The sequence below is a fragment of the Magnolia sinica genome, chromosome 4, assembly GCF_029962835.1.
Source record: "Magnolia sinica isolate HGM2019 chromosome 4, MsV1, whole genome shotgun sequence".
In the NCBI taxonomy this organism is placed as follows: Eukaryota; Viridiplantae; Streptophyta; class Magnoliopsida; order Magnoliales; family Magnoliaceae; genus Magnolia; species Magnolia sinica.
The window spans coordinates 105,441,984-105,451,076 of NC_080576.1; positions in this window are offsets into that span (position 1 = coordinate 105,441,984).

Consider the following 9,093-nt stretch of genomic DNA (forward strand, 5'->3'; position numbering starts at 1 on the left):
TGGTAGGCCCACATGTATTGGGACCCACTTGATGTATGTTTTAAATTATGCAAGGGAGGGCCCATAGTGCCGGGGTCCCTCCATCACACGTGTTCCGTCTCTCTCTCTCTCTCTCCCTCTCTCCTTTTTTTTTTAATTGTATGCGATGATATGGCCGTGTGGCCCATTTGAATGGACCCCACCACGAAGCATGTATTGGATCCAAGTCATTGATAGGTGAGGCCCACTGTATGTATGTGTATGTTCCACACCACCCAGCCATGTGATGGCCCACCTAAGCAGGGCCCACTCTAAATATATTTGCATGCCCAAAAACGTCCAGCGTCTGGACGTGGAGTGGGAAAACAAAAAAAAATATTAGCTTGGTTCTCAAGCCATGGAGAGGGTGGTACATGTAGGCCCCACCTTGATGTATGAGACTAATCTACACCGTCCATTCCATTTTTCAAATCACTTTAGGCATTGAGCCAAAAGATGAAGCCGATCCAAGCATCTGGTGGGCCATACCTTTCAAAACAGTGGTTTTCACCGTTTAAATTCACTTGAATCTTTTTTTCATGCCAAAAAATATCCAATATTGGACTCTACGGATTTGTTATGGTCCGTAGAGACCAATGGCTGCGGTAGATCTACCTGATGCGGGCCCCACGTATGAAAAACCCTTGAAAAATGGGTTTTCAAAATTTTTTTTTTTAAGAGAGAGAGGCAGCAGCTGCTGCCTCTGACTTGTCAGAGGGCGCCAGCGGCGTCCGCGCTGGACGGGCGGCCAGGGACCGTGGGTCCCCAAACCTAAGCCCCACAGTGATGTATATTTGCCATCCAATCCGTCCATTAGGTGGGACCCTGCTTGAAGTGGCCCCCCTCCAAAAATCGACCCAATCTGAAACTCAGTTGGCCCACATCAAAGGAAACAATGGGATTGAACATATACCTTTGAAAACCCATTTTGGGTCCACAGAAGTTTTGGATCAATCTGAAAATTGTTTTTACTCTTCGTCCAGGTCTATGTGACCACATGGACAGATTGGATGGTGAACAAACATTACGGTGGGCCCCACATGGGACCCACAATGATGCATATATTTTATTCATACCGTCCACAGGCAGTGGACGGTTGGAGCCACAGGTGATGTATGTGTTTTAGTTACACCGTCCAGGCAGACGGTGGGACCCCCCTTCATGTGTTTTATCCACACCGTCCCATGACAGTGGGGTCCATCATGATGCATGTGTGGTGTCCAGCCTTCCAACCATCTAGAAAGCTCATTTTTTTTAGCATGAGCTGAAGAATGAATCAGATCCATGGTCCATGATGCATGTGTTGCATCCAAGTCATCCAACCAGTTGAAAGCTCATTTTATAGCCTGAGTTCAAAGAAATGAGACAGATCTAGGAATAGGTGGACCACATTATAGAAAGCAGTGGGTTTGAAGGCCCACCATTAAGACCCTTGGTCTACTAAGCTTGGGACCATATATGATATTGGTCTTTCCTTTTAATTCAGGTATGTGAGGCCTTATAATCAGATTGGATGAGGAATAAATATTAGGGTGGGCCTTAGAAATTTAGTGGTGGAAATCATTACCACCACTTGTATTTGGGTGTGGCCCATTGGATATGCATATGACCCATACGATGTGGTCCACCTTGATATTTATAAGGCCCATTTGAGGAGGCCCACCTTGATGTATTTGGGGCCTGTTGTTGAGGCCCATCCTGATATATGCAAGGCCCATTGTGATGTCTTCAAAGGCTCATGGGATATGGCCCATTGCAATGTACATAAGGCCCGTTGGTGGGGGCCCATTAATGCGGCCCATTTGATGAATGTAAGGCCCATGTGATACGGCCCAATTGATGTATCTAAGGCCCATGGGTCGAGGCCTAACGGGATGTCCTTAGGGTCCATTGCAATGTGTGATTCCATATGGTTGTGTAATGGTATTTTATGGCGGGCCTTGCCTTGGGAGCAATGTTGGTTTAACGTCCACGTTGCAAGGATAATGTTGGTTAAATGTCCGCATTATAACTCTCCCTAGGGCCCATTGATAGGCCCATACTTGTTGATAGTTCATTACTTTATAACATGCTTAGTGTACTTCCATGATTCATGCCCATACGCATCATATGTATGCTTGAGATGATGAATGTTTGATCATAACATAAGCCGTTGGGCTGAGACATTTACGGGACTCCTTATGAGACGGAGTGCCCCACATGATCGCGTGGTACGCGCAGGATTGCTGCATGATTGTACGGTGTGACTCATGCATCTCGCATATGTGTGACTTGATCACTGCACGCCCTAGCGACATCAGGGCCGTGGCTCCACAGACATATCGTGGATGGCCGTATCGGATACCGGAAATGCTTGGCTCTAGGCTTGTGGGCACTTAGGATGTCCTTGGGTGAAAGTCCCAGAACCTTTTTGGTACCAGGAGATGCTCCAACGTCTAGACCGAGTGGATACACGAGCGCCCGAGTGCCGAATACCAGTAGGCCGCGTCTCCCACTGTTTCGTGGTCGTTTGGAAGGGGGTGTGGCCTTATCCGCCCGAGTGAGGGGGCTATAAGCTAGGCTGAGTTTGACCAGCTCGTAAATGAGTCCGCTATCGACGAGCCGGGTAGGTATTGGCAGACTACTGGTCAGGCGGATAGTGTGGTCTCTTCCACTTGCTTGACTGTGCAGCTAGGGAGGAGGCAGTCAGTGTGAGGTGTATTAGACCCCGGTGATATCCAGAGAGGAACTGTATTGATATGGGTACTTGACGAGTACTGGCACACTTGCTTGCATATCGCATATGACATTTGGCTACATAGGCCTCGCATCGCATAGCCTTGGTATGGCTGATAGCATTCATGCCTCGCATCGCATAGCCTTGGTATGGCTGATAGCATTCATGCCTCGCATCGCATAGCTTTGATATAGCTGATAGCATTCATGGACTTACCGCATATTTCCGCATTACTCTGATATTATACACTTGGCACTTGCCTTACACACACTTTCACCACCCTCTAAGCTTTCTATAAGCTTATGCACGAGCTTTGATATAGCTGATAGCATTCATGGACTTACCGCATATTTCCGCATTACTCTGATATTATACACTTAGCACTTGCCTTACACACACTTTCACCACCCTCTAAGCTTTCTATAAGCTTATGCACGAGCTTTGATATAGCTGATAGCATTCATGGACTTACCGCATATTTCCGCATTACTCTGATATTATACACTTGGCACTTGCCTTACACACACTTTCACCACCCTCTAAGCTTTCTATAAGCTTATGCACGATAGATGCGTGCAGGTGGCGTCAGGTTGCAGCAGCGTTGAGCTTGGAGCGTGCAGCCGAGCTTCTGGAGTTTCTTTTACTTTCATTATATTGTATTTTCCTTTCATACGCATTGTACTTAAAGTCTTTGATTTAGTGGATTAGTGGTGATGTTATTTTGTGACTTGGTTATGCTTGTAGTTATGCTCCATTATAAAAATAAAATAAAATTTCATACTGAAAATCCTCCTTGTAGGATCCCAGGATCGGAATCTGGCGTATGGGCACTAGGAGCAGAGAATGGGGTGCTAAGGAGGCTGTCGGCACCGGATTCGGTGATCGAAAATTTTGTGAGCCCGTTTTCCGAGTTTGGGGCGTGACAGAAGCCTGGACCTAATTGAGGCTTTTCGATTTTTTTTTTTTTTTGAGAGGGGAACTGTAATAACCCAAATAAATCTTGACCGTCAAATTTTAACCGTTGACCAATGTACCCAATTAGCCTGATATGACCGTCGATTTACAAGATCAATTGGTTCAATCTCAACCATTAATTTGGACATATCCAATCCAACTGTTCGTTAACTAATAAATCCAACCATATATTTAACCATCCATCCAACAATACAACCATCAAACCGTCCATATGCTGAAATCATCAGAATACTTATCCATCCATCTACCATCCATCTAAACTGACCGTCCATCTCACCAATAATCCACAGGTACATAACAAAGTCCATTCCCCGATCTCATCTAGCCGTACATTTATCCATCCATCTACCCATACATCTATCCGTCCATCTATTATACACTAATCCATCCATCCATCTACATCATCCATGTACCATCCAATACATCCCAACCACACACATACACCAAACACATCACATACATACCTCTCACACACACACAAGTAGCCATGCATGCATCATAGCTTACACATACATGTGGCACATGCATGTGGTGCACATAAGATGCATGGTGAATGTGTGCATTTAACCAGCCCACGTTGCAAAAGAAAAAAAAAAAGAAAGAAAAAAAAAAGAAACGTTATGAAAAGAATTGCAAAACGGAAGCATAAATGCATGTGAAGCATTTAGATTTGTGCACGTGGTGTAAACCAAAAGAAAGAAAGAAAGAAAGAAAGAAAAACGAAAGAAAACTGAAATTTTAAAAGACATTAATAGCACACGTGAGATGCTATCCTTATAAATAAGGAGCAAAGGAAGAGAAGTGGGATGTGGTGTGACTCTTACAAAAGAGAAGTAGATTGCTGGACATTCACGTTGGAAAGAGAGGGAGAGAGAGAAGAGAGAGAAAAAGGAAGAAAGAAAAGAAGAGAGAAAAAGGAAGAGAGAGGAAGAAAAGAAAAAAAAAAAAAGAAAAAAAAAGAAAAAGAAAATACTTTTAAGAAAAAGTGAGTTTTCTCTCACTTGATATTTATGAAAACTTTATATAATTTAATTTAATTCATTTTATTTGTTAATTCAATTGTACTTGTAATACAAAATTGCCATCTTGGATGTATTTTTTAATTTGACGTAATTACTTACCCTGCTTCTTAAAATGTTGTTTAAATTATTTTTTTTATTGTCATTGCTTTAATATGATTTCATTGAAGTTTTATAGTCTTATTGTTAATCCTATCTAAATATATATATATATATATATATATATATATATATATATATATATATTATTTATTTGCATTTAGATTTTGTTTTGTTAAAAGTTATTGCAAAATCTTGAGTTTATATATATATTTTTATATAGATCTTAAATCATATAAATCATGTTGCATGCTTATCTTTTTAATCAAGATTTAATAAATCACGTTGCATGTTTATTTTTTCATTGTATTTTAACCATGATCTAATAGATTATGTTGAATGTTTATTTTATTTTTATGTAAAATTTTAATTATCTACATACAATTTACATTGATTGAAAATTTTGTTTTTAGTTTATTAAATCATGTACATCAAGTATTATGGATTGACCAAAGAATAGTAGTCATTGAAGATATTTAGAAATATTTGATTTATGCAATATTAAAATCATGCATCATTAAAACAGTTATAAAACACCAGAAAATAGGTGAGGCGATCAAGTCCTCTGGGTTGAAAATCCCTAAAGCGTAAATAGGTAGGGCGATTAAGACCCTTGGGTTGAAAGTCCCAGAAACTCAACTGGTACCTTTTGGAACATCTACCGTACCCTTTGAGTGGGTGAGCATGTTAGGATTGCAAAAGGTTCCCACTGTCAAGTTCGGTAGGGTAGTAGTCTGACCAACTAACGTACGAATGGGTCCCTCACCAAGTGCCCTTTGGATGGGTGAGTATGTCATGCAAGAGGTTCCCATTGCCAGGCTAGTTGTTGTTTTGGCGCGGGTGTTGGCCAACCGGTGTAAACTGGCCATGGTGTTAAAAGGAATAAACCACACCTTTTATTATGGAGTATATCATATGTTGATTTCATTCATTCATGTTTCTTTGAATTTACGTTGAAATTTGGTGTTTATTAGATCTCCTCATTTGTTATTTTACCTAAATAGATATTGTATCTTTTAATACTTTTATTCATGTTATATGAGGTTATTTTGAAACCTGTGTTGAGATTACTCACTAGGCTTCGCAGCTTACCCTGTTGGGATTTTAAAATTTCAGGATCAGGATCACATGGAGGAGCTTAAAGAGATTTTCTTTTATTTATTTTGTTTCTTTACCATTTTCTAAATAAGTGTAATGAACATTTAGTATGACAACATTACGATGATATGTGTTTGATGATAATCTTGAATAGTTGGAACATGGACATTTTTCTTTAAATAAATGTTTAATTATTAAAATTTTAGATTGTTATATTTTATGAATGAGGTTATTTTGTCAATATATGCGTGGAATATGAAGTGTAAACATACAAAACATAAGTCATGCCTGCGGGTACGGAATCGGGGTCGGATATACCCAGGTGCCGGATTTCGGGGCGTGACAGGAACACCACTGCAGAAGCACGTTGGACGTTGTTGTTACCTCTGCGGGACTCATTCCTTTGAGATTTTGATATGTTTCCAATGATATTCTCTCAATTCTAACGTGTTTCCAAAAAGTAGTACCACCCCCCATTTTGAAAGTTCCGACGGTTGAAAAGTAGTTATGCAGGGTCACTAAAGTCGCCAATTACTCTATAGCAAGCCTTTGATGAATTATTCACTTCATTGCAAAACCTATTAGTGGATTAGAATAGTAAAAACCTTTAAAAAAACAATATGCACTTTACTTAAAGAATTTTTTTTTTCTTTTTTTTTCGGTTAGCTTGTTAGTACACACTCATGTCAGTACACACACCCCATGTTAGCCACCCCCGCTAGGGATCGATACCAAGACCTCAAGTGTTGAAATGAGGTATCTCCACTCAGTCTGCTAGTTGAGCTATGGATCTGGGTGTAAATTCATTCTTCTTTAATGATGATTGTAAAAACTCTAAATTTTGGTGCATTAAAAAAAACTAAAATAAATATTTAAAGATTTTATTTTTAAATAAATAATAAAAGCAAGTAAATAGCTGAATTGGTAGAGACATTCTTAGTTGAGAGAGAGGCTTAGGGATTGATTCTTTGAGTAGTAATAATATTTTTTTATCTTCTTAATTTTTTATTATGTTGTTAATTTCTTCTTGATCTATATAATGGATGGTGTGGATTATCCACACGATCATTATATAAGTGTGTAGAAATAATTTTAATAAAGTGTGCTTTTATGATTTCAGATCTGGTTAGTAATATTTTAGGAATAAATTGTATGGATGAAATCTGATTGTGTTAAGATAGATCTGAACGGGTCATTTGATCCTAAGCACCAAAAGATAACAGTGACTTGAATTTCAGATTGATCTGACCATCAGATGGGCCACACTACTCAGATATATAAATGTTTAATAAGGAAAGTTGAGATTTTTACACAACTGATTGATATCACTTAGTATAGAAAGTCGAGATGGGTCATTGGTGTATATGTGGTTAGATCCACATAATTCATCTAATGTGTAGAGACAAAATATGCCAAGATCTCAAGAATTTGGATGATCCAATCATTCGGTGGGCCATCCCGATTAATTATTTGACATTCAATTTCAGGATCTTAAAAAGAAAATCTAAATCTTGATAATTAAATTTAATAAACATATAATTTTAATTATTTGATCATTTAAGGTTTGGCCACTTAGGATGTATATCAAAGGTGGGCCCCACCGTGTAATATAACTAGATGAATAATAATGTTGTTGATATAATTGATAGGATCTCTTAATTCAAACTAACCTAATTACCTTATGGATTATACACTACCAGACTCAGGTGAGTAACCCAACTTGTCTCATGATTTATTAAAATTAAAATAAATTGTTTGTGATTGTTTGATTGATTGATATACTTATTTGAGTATTTTGTTATGATAATTGTACGCTAAATTCATATGTGAATTCTTTAATCAAGACAACTATACCAAATATGAAAAATATGCATTTACATAATGCATGGTCGATCATAGGGGCCCTCCGTAGAAGAAATGTCGATCTTAGTAAAGCGTTACCAGATGCGGGCTATGCCCAAGCCTACAGAAAGGTGGAAGCCTACCCAACGGGTGGATGCGGTTTGACGACCTCCAACCCAAGCAGATGGACGATCATCCCATTTGATGCATTCATACACCATTTGCATTCATATCATTGTACATATATTTTTATGTTATTTTAATTGTTATGATTATAAACCAGCTTACCTTTTTATTAATGAAAAAATCATATAGAGGAGCCATTAGCAGATGATATGGCATAAGAATCGGAATGATTTACCGCACCTGAATACGACCCATGCGAAACGTGGCCATACTTATCTGAAGATGAAGTGACAGCATTAGACCATTTTTTATTATGTGATTTATTTACTAAAATAGTTTGATTAGCGTATAATGCATATTGGTATTGATTTTGAGATTTTAAGAAGTTGTTTAGATTTATCTAATTGAAATAATGTTAGTCTGAAATAAACATATTTGTAGTATGATGATATAATAAATGAATGATTTTTAATATTTATATTATTTTAAGGGTCGTCAAGATTTATATATACCTGGTTGATTTGTATTAAGTGTTATGTACGTGTGATTGGAGTTGGGGTGGAACTTAAACTGAATATAATTATCACCTCTGATTAAACTAATTAAGGAATTAAGTTAGTATACTTTATGTATAAGTTACGAATTGAAACTCGGGTCTGAGGGTGCATACTCTGTATTCGAATTTTGGGGCGTGACAATGATCATTAGACTAAGCTCAACGGTGATCTTGTCGAAAATATACCATGGAGATCCTTAGAGTACACTTAATAATGATTTTGTTGAAAATGTAAAATAGAGATCCTTGGACCAAGTTTAATAAGGATAACACCATTTACTCTAACATACGGACATGATGTCGTATTACCCATGGAAGTTAAGATTTTCTCCTTAAGGGTAGCCTACCAGAATAAGATGAGTCTTGAAAATTTTACCGATGCATGCTTAGGGGGTGTTTGGCGCATGGGTTTAAATGGGATTTGGTGGGAGTGGGTTTTAATATCCCATGGATCATTGCAACGTCTGTTTGGGACTCATATAAGGTATGGGTTGTGAAGCCCTTTCTTGGAATCAGCGCCAGGGCAAGGGTTTCTGCAATCCTACTTTAGGTTTCGTGTAACTAGTGGTCGGTGTTATGTGGACCCCACCATGACGTATGTGTTTTATCCATGCCGTCCATCGATTTTAAAATAGAATTTTAAG